A 14,957-nucleotide genomic window follows, 5' to 3' on the forward strand; every position below is an offset into this window, starting at 1 on the left:
GTGAGTCCATAATAGAAGATGTCTAACTTTACCCATTTTGAAAACATTTCAGTAGGTCATTTCCTTAGCATCATCTTGTATCTCATCCAAGCATCATGAAGAGATTCATTATCTCTTTGTTTGAAGCCTTGGATGTCCACTTTCAAATGGGTCTGCTTGATTCCATCATCTTGTCCACCAGCTAATTCCATGTTTTCAAGCTAGACTTGGGTTGGTTGTCTAACCGCCTCTTTGCCTGGTCTTTAACAGCAAAGGAAAAAAGCATCAATCTGTAAACATCCTGGTCAACTCCCTTAATGTATACTGTGTCAGCTAATTGCAAGAATTCTACAAGGAGTTCCATGGGCTCTTCTTGTGGAAGTCCATGAAATTGGAAGTTTTGCTACACTAGAATGATTAACTGTGGGTTGAGCTTAAAGTTAGCTACTCCAATAGGTGTTATGCTAATGTTGCTTCCATAGAAGTCAGGAGTGGGGACCGTATAAGACCCTAAAGTTCTTCCGAACTGTTCATCCCCATTTGGGTTCATGGTGAACTCTTCCTATTAGTGTACACTTAGTCAAGAAACAAGAAAGTGGGAAGGTGTGTGTTTCTATATATGAATATAGAGCATTTCCAGTATGATGTCTTGAGAAGACAAGAAGAATGGAGGTAGAGGGAGAGAGACATAATTTTTTTTGAAAATTAAATAAATAAATAAAATAAAAATAGAAAATGATGAGTGGATCATTTATACGCTTTTTGGCATTATTTTTATATAGTTTTTAGTATGATCTAGTTAGTTTTTAGTATATTTTTATTAGTTTTTAAGCAAAATTCACATTTCTGGACTTTACTATGAGTTTGTATTTTTTTGTGATTTTAGGTATTTTCTGGATGAAATTGAGGGACCTGAGCAAAAATTTGATTCAGAGGCTGACAAAGGACTGCTGATGCTGTTGGATTCTGACCTCCTTGCACTCGAAATGGCATTTTTAGAGCTACAGAAGTCCAAATGGCATGCTCTTAATTGGGTTGGAAAGTAGACATCCAGGGCTTTCTAGCAATATTTAATAGTTCTTACTTTGCACGAGTTTAGATGACGCAAACTGGCGTTTAACGCCAGCTTTTGGCCCTATTCTGGCGTTAAACGCAAGAAACAAGTTGCAAAGCAGAGTCAAACGCCAAAAACAAGTTACAAACTGGCGTTTAACTCCAAGGAAGACCTATACACGTGAAAGCTTCAATGCTCATCCCAAGCACACACCAAGTGGGCCCGGAAGTAGATTTCTGCATCATTTACTTAATTCTGTAACCCTAGTAACTAGTTTAGTATAAATAGAACATCTTACTATTGTACTAGGGGTCTTTTTTCCTATTTTCGAATTCATATGTCATTTGGGGAGGCTAGCCATTCGGCCATGCCTAGACCTTGTTCTTATGTATTTTCAACTGTGGAGTTTCTACACACCATAGATTAAGGTGTGGAGCTCTGCTGTTCCTCGAGTATTAATGCAAAGTACTACTGTTTTCTATTCAATTCATGCTTATTCTTATTCAAAGATATCCATTCGCACACAAAAACATGATGAATGTGATGATTATGTGACACTCATCGCCATTCTCAATCATGAACGCGTGATTGACAACCACTTCTGTTCTACATGAAAACATGCTTGAATGTATATCTCTTGGGTTTCTAATCAACGATTCACATCGACTCCCCTCTGACAATGGGGCATCTAAATCTGAGATTAGAATATTCGTGGTATAGGCTAGAATTCATTGGTAGCATTCCTGAGATCCGAAAAGTCTAAACCTTGTCTGTGGTATTCTGAGTATGATCTGGGATGGGATGACTGTGACGAGCTTCAAACTCGCGACTGTAGGGCATGGTGACAGACGCAAAAGGATAGTAAATCCTATTCCTACACGATCGAGAACCAACAGCTGATTAGCCATACGATATCTGTGCATGGTATTTTTCATCTGAGACGAGCAATCCGACAGTTGATTAGCTGTACAGAAATCGTAGAGGACCATTTTCACTAAGAGGACAGGAAGTAGCCATTGACAATGGTGAAACCCAACATACAGCTTGCCATGGAAAGGAGTATGAAGGATTGGATGAAGGCAGTAGGAAAGCAGAGATTCAAGTGGTATAAAGTATCTCCATACACTTATTTGAAATTCCCACCAATAATTTACATAAGTATCTCTATCTTTACTTTACGCTTTATTTATCTTTTAATTATTAAAACTTCATAACCATTTGAATCCGCCTGATTGAGATTTACAAGGTGACCATAGCTTGCTTCAAGCCGGCAATCTCCGTGGGATCGACCCTTACTCACGTAAGGTTTATTACTTGGACGACCCAGTGCACTTGCTGGTTAGTTGTGCGAAGTTGTAAAAAGGAGTGATATTACAATTGTGCGTACCAAGTTGTTGGCACCATTGAGATCATAATTTCGTGCACCATGTTTTTGGCGCCGTTGCCGGGGATTGTTCAAGTTTGGACAACTGACGGTTTATCTTGTTGCTCAGATTAGGTAATTTTCTTTTTATTTTATTTTCAAAAAGTTTTCAAAAATCTTTCAATATTTTTTTTGTTTTCGTTTTTCCAAAAATAATTTTCGAAAAATCCAAAAAAAATTATAAAATCATAAAATCAAAAATATTTTTTGTGTTTCTTGTTTGAGTCTAGAGTCAATTTTTAAGTTTGGTGTCAATTGCATCTCTTTAATTTTCTAAAAATTTTTGAAAAGATTCATATTTAAGTTGTTCTTGACAAGTCTTCTTGTTTGATCTTCATATTTTCTTGTTTTATGTCTTTTGTTATTTTTCATATGCATTTTTTAATTCTTAGTGTCTTAATATGAAAAATTTCTAAGTTTGGTGTCTTTTATGTTTTTCTTTTCTTGAAAATTTTTCAAAAAAATAAGTCTTCATGTTCATCTTGATCTTCAAAGTGTTCTTGGTGTTCATCTTGACATTTATAGTGTTCTTGCATGCATCATTGGTTTTGATCCAAAATTTTCATGTTTTGGATCATATTTGTGTTTTTCTCTCTCCTCATTAAAAATTCAAAAATAAAAAAATATCTTTTCCTTATTTTACTCATAAATTTCGAAATCTTTGTGTTGACTTAGTCAAAAAATTTTAAAATAAGTTGTTTCTTGTTAGTCAAGTCAAGATTTCAATTTTAAAAATTTATCTTTTCAAAATCAAATCTTTTTCATTTTTTTCCTTTGTTTTTCGAAAATTTTTTAAAATTGCTTTTCAAAATCTTTTTCTTAATTTCATTTCAAATTTTTGAAAACTTCACTAACAATTGATGTGATTGATTCAAAAATTTGAAGTTTGTTACTTTCTTGTTAAAAAAGGTTCAATCTTTAAATTCTAGAATCATATCTTTTAGTTTCTTGTTAGTCAAGTAATCAATTTTAATTTTAAAAAACAAATCTTTTTAATTTCCTTTTCAAATCTTTTTCAAAATATCTTTTCAATCATATCTTTTTAATCATATCTTGACTTTTTGTGTTTGTTTTACTATTTCTTATCTTTTTCAAAACCACCTAACTACTTTTATCTCTCTAATTTTCGGAAATTTCTAACCCTTTTTCAAAATTCTTTTTAATTAACTAGTTGTTTTAAATTTTAATTTTATTCCTTTTTATAAATTCGAATTTTAACTTTAATTTAAAATAAAAACAAAAATATTTTTCTTTTATTTTAGTTAATTTTCGAAAATTCTCTCCCTCTCATCTCTTTCTATTTATTTATTTGATTACTAACACTTCTCTTCTACTCATAATTCAAACCCTCTTCTCTTCTCTCTCTGTGTTCGAATTTTTCTCTTCTCCTTCTTCTATTCTTTTCTTCTTCTACTCACATAAAGGAATCTTTATACTGTGACATAGATGATTCCTCTTCTTTTCTGTTCTCTTCTTTTTCACATTAGCAGGAGCAAGGATAAGAACATTCTTATTGAAGCTGATCCGGAACCTGAAAGGACTCTGAAGGGGAAGCTAAGAGAAGCTAAAACATAACACTCTGAAGAGGACTTTACTAAAATTTTTGAAAAAGAAGCAGAGATGGCCGAACCCAATAACAATGGTGGAGGTGCAAGGAAGATGCTTGGTGACTTTACTGCACCAAATTCCAACTTACATGGAATAAGCATCTCAATCCCTGCCATTGGAGCAAACAATTTTGAGCTAAAGCCTCAATTAGTTTCTTTGATGCAACAGAATTGCAAGTTTTATGGACTTCCATCAGAAGATCCTTTTCAGTTTTTAACTGAATTCTTGCAGATCTATGATACTGTTAAGACCAATGGGGTTGATCCTGAGGTCTATAGGCTTATGCTTTTCCCTTTTGCTGTATGAGATAGAGCTAGAGTATGGTTGAAATCTAAACCTAAAGATAGCTTGAACTCTTGGGATAAGCTGGTCACGGCTTTCTTAGCCAAGTTCTTTCCTCCTCAAAAGCTGAGTAAGCTTAGAGTGGAAGTTCAAGCCTTTAGACAGAAAGAAGGTGAATCCCTCTATGAAGCTTGGGAGAGATACAAGCAACTGACCAAAAAGTGTCCTTCTAACATGCTTTCAGAATGGACCAACCTGGATATATTCTATGATGGTCTGTCTGAATTGTCTAAGATGTTATTGGACCATTCTACAGGTGGATCTATTCACCTGAAGAAAACACCTGCAGAAGCTCAGGAACTCATTGACATGGTTGCAAATAACCAGTTCATGTACGCCTTTGAAAGGAATCCTGTGAATAATGGAATGCCTCAGAGGAAGTGAGTTCTTGAAATTGATGCTCTAAATGCCATATTGACTCAGAACAAAATGTTAACTCAACAAGTCAATATGATTTCTCAGAGTCTGAATGGATTGCAAAATGCATCCAACAGTTCTAAAGAAGCATCTTCTGAAGAAGAAGCTTATGATCTTGAGAACCCTGCAATGGGAGAGATGAATTACATGGGTGAAGCCTATGGAAACACCTATAATCCCTCATGGGGAAATAATCCAAATTTCTCATTGAAGGATCAACAAAAGCCTCAACAAGGCTTTAATAATGGTGGAAGAAACATGTTTAGAAATAGCAAGCCTTTTTCATCATCTTCTCTGCAACAAACAAAGAATTCTAAGTAGAGCCCCTCTAGCTTAGCAAACATAGTCTCTGATCTATCTAAGGCCACTCTAAGTTTCATGAATGAAACACGGGAAACAAGCACCAGACTGGCGTTAAATGCCAGAAAGAAGCAACAATCTGGTGTTAAACTCCAGAAACAGGTTGCAGCCTAGCGTTTAAGGCCAGGAAAGGAATAAAAGCTGGCGTTTAATGCCAGAAACAAGCAGCAATCTGGCGTTAAACGCCAGGATTGCACTGTAAGGGCGTCTACATGCCTAAAAGGAGCAGGGATGATAAATCTTTGACCCATCAGGATCTGTGGATCCCACAGGATCCCCACCTACTCTCCCATAACACTCTTCCCCAAATACCCTTCACCAATCAACTCATTCACTCTTTCCCATCACCTCTTCAGCAATCACCTCCATATCTCTTCCCCAAAAACCCCACCTATCTCACTTTCAAAATTCAAACACTTGGTGAGTATTTGGACTGAAATTTGATTAGGTCCATATGCTAGGAGGCCTCTAGAGCATTGAATGCTGGCTAGGGGGTCCACTCTGGGCGTTTGGATGCTGAGCTCTGCTGCATAAGCGCTAGACGCCTGGAAGGGGGCAGGAAGCTGGTGTTGGACGCCAGTTTTGGGCCATCTAATCTGATGAAAAGTATATACTATTAAGGGTTGTTGGAAAGCTCTGGAAGTCAGCTTTCTATAGCCATTGTGAACACTCCATTTGGACTTCTGTAGCTGTAGAAAAGCTCTTCAAAGTGCATGGAGGTCAGATCCGGATAGCATCTGCAGTGCTTTCTCTGCCTCTGAATCAGACTTTTGCTCCATGTCCTCAATTTCAGCCAAAAAATACATGAAATTGTACAAAATATACACAAACTCAAAGTAGAATCCAAAACAGTGAATTTAACACTAAAACCTATAAAAACTTAATGAAAACTAAACAAAACATGCTAAAAACTATATGAAAAAAATGCCAAAAGGTGTATAAAATATCTGCTCATCATTACCCAATTCCCAAAATCTTAAACAAAAATACAAACGTACACTTTTATCTCTACCAATATTCCCAAACTTTCCCAAACTTAAATGATGCACACTCTTACTAGCCGAAACTAATCAAAGATCCAAATTAGAGGACATTTATTGTTTTTCACTTAAGGATAATGCTATGCTAAAATTATGAACAAAAGGGGATTAACATAGGCTCAAAGTTGGATAACAATGGTGGATAAAAAGGGTAAGGCCATTTTGGTAAGTGAGCTCAAATGAAATAAAGGCCTCAATCATATAAACGCATTCGTACACAGAATAATGGACATAAAGAATTAAACAAATCAAAGATTACAATCAAAGAAAGGGAATAATACACACATGAATGAAAATAGTGGTTATATGATGTAACCACACAATTAGGCTCAAAACTCACATGGTTATGTGTTCTTAGCTCAAAACATGTTCTACAATATATAATTCCAGCAAGTTTCTTGAAAAAAAATTTTACTCAAATCAATTAGGATGTCAATGCCCTATATAAGAGGAGTTTTCTTAGAAAATTTCATTATTTTGACTAAGCTTATTATATATATGCAAACTAAGAAAATGCAACTAAAAAGTCTAAAAGACCTAAAAATAATAGGAAAAAAAAATAAAATGCGAAAGTGTTAGGATTAGAAATTATCACCCAGAAATCCCCGATCGGTCGGACGACCTCCCCACACTTAAAAGTTTACACCATCCTTGGTGCATTCAAAGATGAGCAAGGGGGTACGACGAATTTTCAGATTGCCACCTTCAGCTGGTGGATCAACCGGCTGCTACATGTTCTTTTCTCCGCTTCCTTTTTCGCTTACAGTGAATTATCCTGAAAAAGAGACAACAGGGTAGTAAGACGAATAAATACAAAAGAAAGGAAGCATGGATTATTGGAATGCGGTATTGATGAGCAGATATTTTATACAATTTTTGATGTCATTTTCTTAGTGTTTTCAGTTTATTTTGTTAAGTTTTATTATGTTTTAGTAGGTTTTGATGCAAAATTCACTTTTTGGATGCTACTTTGAGTTTTTGTAGTTTTCATATCATTTTAGGTGAATTTTGGGTGAATTTGGCAAGTTTTGGCAAAGTCTGATTTAGAGGCAAAGAAAGGAGTGTAGATGCTATTAGATCCTGACCTCCATGTAACCAAGCGAGCGTTACTAGAGCTACAGAGGTGGAATTGACGTGATCTCAATGGCATTTGAAATCTAACTTCTAGGGCTTTCCAGAAATATATAATGATTTATACTTTTCTTTGGATTTGATGGCCCAAAATGGGCGTTGAATGCCTAACTTACCCCCTTTCTGGCGTTCAACTCCCCAAAGGGAGCAACCAACCAAGTTGAACATCCAAACTGGCGTTCAATGCCCCAAGGGGTGCAGTAAATGCCCATAACATGATTTGAACACTAGGCATCAGCCTAAACACTCACCAAGTGGGCCCCAAATTGGATTTTAGCACTTCCTAGCTCATTTAATTTCCCATTTTGTAATTTTTAATTAAAAATAATATCTTCTAGGTTTAGTCTTAGAGTTTTTATTATAAATAAGGGACTTCCTTCTTTTTGAGGATTATTCCTCCCAGGAGGGGAAAAGCACAGACACATTACTACTATTATTTTTTGTAAGCTGATTCTCATGAATTAATAATATTACTGTTTCTATTTCAATCTATGTTTGATTCCATTCTAAGATGTATCTTTGTTCTTCAAACTAATAAAACCGGATGGAATGAGAGTATGACCTGTTTTCTACATGGGTTCTTGCGAGTCCCTAGCGGGATAGCATTGAATCACAAGCTTGATTATACATCTCTTAGATGGCAAATCCATGAATTCATTGGGGACATGGGAACTACTGTTCAGCCGAGGTACAGGGAGATTAGGGCCTTTGTGGTATAGACTAGAATCATAAAGCTTCATTCTCTAATCCGAAAGATCCGACCTTGTCTATGGCATTTTGACTAGGATCACTAGGGATTGAATTGCTAGAGCTTCACCCTCGTTCAGATTGGATGACCATTAGCACCGGCGTGTGATCTGAAGTAGAGGAGATTAATGACCACTAGCCCCGGTGTTAATCACTTACTGTTTTCCATGGAATGGTTCATCCATTGTTGGAGTAGACAGTAAGAAAAGTTGATTTAGAAAGAAAAAGCATCTCCGAAGCCTCAACCAATTTCTTATCACTATTTTCACACCAATTCAGTAATTCTTTCCTTATTCTGTTTTTACGCATTTTTTACAACCACTATCTTTTCTATCCGCTTGACTAAGATTTACAAGATAGTCATTGCTTGCTCAATCCAACAATATCCATGGGATTCGAGCCTCACTCACCTGAGTTATTTCTTGGATGACCCGGTGTACTTGCCGGTTCATCTATCCGAAGTTTGCGGAGTTCAATTTCACGCACCAAGTTTTTAGCGCCGTTGCCGGGATTGTTTAAGATTGACAAACTACTGGACTATCTTGTTGCTTAGATTAGATACCTTTTACACATTAAGAGCAAATAAACCATAATCTTACACTTTTAATTGTGTTTCTTATTTTCTTTTTCAAAAACTTTTTAAAACCTTTTCTTTTCTTTAGTAATCTTTATCTTTTGTCTGAGTCTTGTGTCAGTTTTTATGTTTGGTGTCCCTTTTTGTGTTCATCTTTTTCTTTGAATGTTCGAAATTGTTCTTGTTTTCTTTCTTGATGTTCGAAATTTTCTTGATAATTTTTCTCGTTTGATTTCAAAATCTTTAAGTTTGGTGTCTTTTTGGTATTTCTTGGTTTTTCTTTCCTTTACTCTTTCGAAAATTTTCCTTGAGTGTTCATCATAGTATTCGAACTGTTCTTATTATTTTCTTTTGTTTGATCTTAAAATTTTTAATTTTGGTGTCCATTTGTGTTTTTCTTTCCAAATTTTCGAAATCCTAGTCAACTGATTTATAAATTTTTATGTTTGGTATCCTTTTGTGTTTGTGTTTTTAATTTTTCAAAATTCAAAATTCAAATTTTAAACTTTCTTGTTATCTTTTCAATTCTTTGTCTTATCTTTTTCTTTAGAATTCAAAATTTTATCTTATCTTGTTCTAAATTTAAATTTCAAATTCTTATCTTACCTTAATTCAAGTTCAATTTTCAAACTTCAAGATTTCAAAATTCAAAATTTCAAAATTCAAGTTTTAAAATTCAGATTTCAAATTTCAAAATTCAAAATTTTCAAAATTCAATTTTCAAATTTTAAAAATCAAATCTTTTCAAATCTTTCAAATCTTATCTTTCGTAATCTGTGTTTGACTTTTCCTTTCCAATTTTTAATTTTCAAGATCTTCGTTTGACTTTCCCTTTTTAAATTTCAAATTTTTAAAATCAAATCTTTTAATCTTTTCAAATCCTGTTAGTTGGTTAGTTGCTTGTTTTAGCTTATTCTAATTTTAAATGTTGGGTATCTCTTTTATTCTCCTTTCTCTTTCCTCTTTTAATTTCAAAACTTTTTAAAAAATCAAATCTGCTGTTTTAATTTTAAAATCTTATCTTATCTTGTTTGATTTTCATTTTCACATTTCAATTTGGCAAATCTTTGACTGACTCTTTCTTTTTTTTTTAATTTCAAAAATTTTCAAAATTAAATCTTTAATCTTATTTTCAAATCTTTTTAATTAATCGTTTGCTTTATTTTGTTTTAATTTTCAATTTGGTATTTCTTTGATTTTTCTTTTCTCTTTTTTTATTGAATTTCAAAAATTTTTACACACATTTCTTTCTAATTTTTTAAAAATTTTCGAATTTCATAATTATTTTTTTCTTTCTATTTTTATTTATTTTTGAAAAAAAAGATAATTTTTAATTCCTGTTCTTTCTTCTTGGGTATCTCGCTGGGAGTTTTCTATACTTTGACATAGAGACTCCCACCTTTCTTTTGTCTCTTGCTTATGTAGGAATACCAAAAAGAAATATGGATCCAAATGAGGATGCACAACCCAGAAGAATCTTGGGATTTTATTCAACTCCCACTCGTGACTTCTATGGAAGGAGCATTAGTATACCTCCTATTGGAGTAGCTCATTTTGAGCTCAACCCACAGTTGATCATCTTGGTGCAACAAACTTGCCAGTTTCACAGACTTCCTCAGGAAGACCCCACTACATTCTTCTCTGACTTCCTGCAGATCTGTGATACTGTAAAGACCAAGGGAGTGGATCTTGATGTCTACAGGATGATGCTTTTCCCATTTGATTTGAGAGATCAAGCAAAGGATTAGTTGGATGTCCAACCCAAGGGGAGCTTGAATACCTGGAGTTAGGTAGTCAGCAAATTTCTGAACAAGTACTTTCTCCCAAAGAAGCTAACTCAGCTAAGACTGGACATTCAAGGCTTCAAACAAGATGATAATGAGTCTCTTTATGACGCCTAGGAAAGGTACAAGTTGATGATCAAAAAATGTCCCATTGAATGTTCACAGAGTGGGTCAAGCTAGATATCTTCTATGACGGACTCCCTGAAAGAGCCAAAGTATCCCTGGATAATTCTGCTGGTGGCTCTTTACCCATGAAGAAGACTCTAGAGGAGGCCAACGAACTCATTGAGATGGTGGCTAACAACCAATACCTATACTCATGAGAGAAGACCTCAATGAAAAGGGAGGACAATGAAGTGTCAACTGAATTTGCTATCCATGAACAAAATGAATCGTTAGTCCAGCAGCTGAACTTTCTCACACAATAGTGTTGAGCTTGGAAAGTTCAGTTGACAACCATCCTCCTCAGCTTCCACAGCCTCAGAGTATTCTTGACCTGGCACCTGCAATAGCAGAACTTGTAAAAAGCTAGCAAGGTTTCATGTAGGAGACAAAAGCCTCCATAAGGAATATGGAAGCATGGTTGAACCAGGCTAAATAGTGCTTGTCTGAAAAGATAAGAGAAGAGTGCCAAGCTCTTTAATTAAGGAGTACCCTGAACACCCTGCCTCAGAATAGTATGAGGTAAGGAGAAGAGATGGCAGAAGATGAACAAGTTATAGTTCAAGGCATTCATGAGAGCATTGAATGCTTAGAAGGGGGCAGCCCAAGTGTCCAACACCTAGAAAGGGACAGCCCGGGCATTGAACGCCAGTTCAAGAGAGGCCAGACACGTGTAAGTTCTAAGAACACCTCTCCAAAGCAAACTGGTAGCCCTTCTATAGGCACTATAGACACTCACCCTGCACCACTCATGGCCCTTGAGTACCGGGCCAAGTTACCATACCCTCAAAGACTCCAAAAAGCAGAAAAGGATAAGCAATTTGCCAAATTCTTAGAAGCTTTCAAGAAACTAGAGATCAAAATCCCCTTTGCAGAGACTCTTAAACAAATGCCTTCATATGCTAAGTTCTTGGAGGAAATTATGAATAACAAGAGGGATTAGAGGGAAGTTGAGACAATGGTGCTTTCTAAGGAGTGCAGCGTAGTCATTTAGAGGAACATTTCTTAGAAACTTCAGAGACCCCCTAACACTCTTCCTAGAAATAAAAAAGTGAATCCAAGAGAAGAGTGTAAGGCCCTCATTAATACCAAGGAGGCTGAGCCTAAGGTGGTACATACTGTTGAGGAACTAGATAAAGAAGAGACTCAAGAAGAGGTTAGAAGCACACTATTACACGCCCCTTTTGAGAGAAGAAAGCCTGAAGCATCACACCCTCAGAAGACCCAAAAGGAGACCAAGGACAAGTAATACTCACAATCCTTGGATGGCTCTAAGAAACTGTAAATTAATATTTCTTTTACTGAGGTTTTGGAGCAATGATCTCTATCTACTTGAAGAAACCTCTCTAATATTGAGAGAGGCAAATTCTTGACGAGGTTACAGAAGGAGCCTGCCCATACTGGGTGTTGAACACCAAGGAGCTACCCCCGTTTTGGATGTTCAACGCCCACCAAGACACAAGGCAGCTCCAATCACCCTCTAATGGGCGTTCAACCCCCATTCCTCAAAGTTAGACGCCAAGCTCTGCCCAAGCACTCAACCTAAGTAGGCCCAAGGATGGATTTCGCACTTCCAGTCTATTCTATCATAGTTTTGTATTTCTTAGTTATTAGATTAGTATATATAGGAGAAACCAACAATGAACTCTCAAAATCAAAGTTTAAATCAAAGAATTTGTCACAATTCAAACTAAAATAACCAAGAGTTTTAAGTGCCGGGTCGTCTTCCCTAGGAGTTGCAAATGAAGTGATCAATTATTGGCTGTGGAATGAAAAAGGGGTTTTGATTGCAAGAGAAGCAAGTAATGGAAATAGCAAGAAAGTAAGTAAGAAAGCCATAAATAATATCAAAGCAATTAAATGCATGGCAATTAATCAAAAGGAAAGGGAAATTCAAATGTTAAGGAACCTCTCGCAATGGATTGAGAGCCAAGTTTACCTATCCTAGCCATTGACCACAAACATATGATAATTATGAAGTGTTAATCCTACTTAGTTAACCCTAACATTGAGGATAAGTCAAATAGGCATAATTGATTTCAATCCACAAGTCCTAGTCAACTTTATTAATGGAAGACTTAGAGTTAGTGGAAACCAAATCAACTAACTACTTTAATATATCAATCAAGAATGGACATCAATGACTCAATGGTCACCAAAGTCCTCAATTTCAAGCCAAGAGTGAGGAAAAACTAAGCAAAAAATAAGCCAAGCATTTTTTTCAAACACTTGGTGTACATGAAAATAAAAGCATATTAAATTGTAATAATAATAAAATCTAAACTACCAAATGCATGAAAGATAAATTATGAAAGAAAGCAAGAAAATGAAATTAAAATGACAAAAGTGTTCATAATAAAAAAATGACATAAAAGAGAAATTATGAAGAACTAAGAGAATTAAGACAATAAAGCATGAAAACATAAATGAAACTACATTAAAACAACAATTAAAGACTGAAATGAAAGAAAATTAAACTACAAAAACCTAATTTCTAGAGAGAATGGGGAGTTTCTCTCACTAGAAAACTAAGACAAAAACATGGAAAATATAACCTTCATTGCTCCCCCCTTGCCTCCTCTTGAATTAGGGTTGAAAAAGCTTTAGAAATGAGTTGGATTGGGTTTTGGAGGCCCAAAATTCACTGCTAGTGAATTGCATTAATGAGGTCACGTGCTGTGACTTGTGCGTACACACATAAGGTTGTGCGCATGCACACTTGCTAACTCTCACTTGTGTGTATGCACGCATACTTGTGCGTGCACACACTTTCTGAAAACTCCCAACTCCATTTCTTCATGAATTCTCCACTTTTACATGCTTTTTCTTCATTCCTTCAATCCAATCTTTGCCTTACAAGCCTGAAATCACTCAACAAACACATCAAGGCATCAAATAGAATTAATTAAATAAAATTTAGCAATTAATGGCCTAAAAATATATTTTCACTTTTAAGCACAATTTATGGAGAATTATAAAAGCAAGCTATTCTATTGAATAAGTTTAAGAAAAGTTGATAAAATCCACCCAATTAGAGCAAATAAATATTATGAAATGTGGATTTATCACATCCCCACACTTAAACAGTAGCATGTCCTAATGCTAAACTCAAGAAAGAAACAAAGGGTATTACATTTATTCAATGCAAGGAAACTACCTATATGCAATGTATCTAAATGAATGCAACCACTTAGTCAAAATGAATCAATTTCCAAGAATACTTATATAATATAAGGGTTAAAGAAATTTCAATCAAGTCAAATCCACAATTGATTATAGTTAACAACTTGAAAGAAAGGAGATAATCAAAGGTGGAAACATAGAATTTGAGCAATCAAACCCCTCACCGAATGTGTATACACTCTAATCGCTCAAGTGTTTAGGGTTGATTCACTCAATTCTCCTCTAATCAAGCTTTCTAAGATTTGTTCATCATCTAACAAATAACAATCATTTAATATATGCATACAAGTATCATAAGGACTTTTCATAAGTTGTAATGGGGCTAGGGTCAAGATAATGTTATATATGGTTAAGTGAGCTTAATATTTAAATCTTTGATTAGCCTAAGCTCTCACTAACATATATAACAACCTATACAACTCAAAGCAAACCTAACTACCCATTCTTTACTTTTTCACACACTCATGCATTCTTTTCAATTCGCATCTCATATGCATTGTTCTTATTACTTTCCTTTGGGGCATTTTGTCTCCTTTTTATTGCTTTCTTTTTTCTTTTTTTTTTCTAATTTTTTTCTTTCTTTTCTTTTTTTTTCAAACTAAAATATGTACAAGAGTATCAGTGCATATAGTTTAACCATTTAATGCATCAATATGTGCCAAATTCCCAAGATCTTCAACAAAGCTACAAGATACACTTTTATCTCAACCATTATTCCCAAACTTCCCCACACTTAGATGATACACACTCTCACTATCCTAATCTAATCAAATATCCAAATGAAGGACATTTATTATTTTTCACTTAGGGGTAATGATGTGTTAAAATTAAGAATAAAAGGGGATTAAAATAGGCTCAAAGTTGGTTAACAAAGGAAGAAAAAAATGGTAGGCAATTTGGGTAAGTGAGCTATTTGAAATGAAGGTCTCAATCATGTAAATGCATATATACATCAAACAATGGACATAAAGAATCAAACAAATCAAAGAATGCAATCATAAAAAGAGAATAACACACACAAGAATGAAAATAGTGGTTATATGATGTAACCACACAATGAGGCTCAAAACTTACATGCTTATGTGTTCTTAGCTCAAAAACATGTTCCACAATATATTTCAAGCAAGTTTTAATACAACAAATACTGACTAAG

The 14,957-nt window shown here is 34.9% G+C and overlaps 1 non-coding gene across 1 annotated transcript; it reads right to left on the bottom strand.

The window, feature by feature from the left end:
- Nucleotides 1-4,478: 4,478 nt before the first annotated feature.
- On the bottom strand, nucleotides 4,479-4,586 carry LOC112699622 (small nucleolar RNA R71). The gene has a single exon (XR_003152566.1). It is a non-coding gene; the product is annotated as a small nucleolar RNA R71 (small nucleolar RNA).
- Between the last annotated feature and the right edge of the window lie 10,371 nt (nucleotides 4,587-14,957).

Source organism: Arachis hypogaea, chromosome 6, assembly GCF_003086295.3.
Source record: "Arachis hypogaea cultivar Tifrunner chromosome 6, arahy.Tifrunner.gnm2.J5K5, whole genome shotgun sequence".
Lineage (NCBI taxonomy): Eukaryota > Viridiplantae > Streptophyta > Magnoliopsida > Fabales > Fabaceae > Arachis > Arachis hypogaea.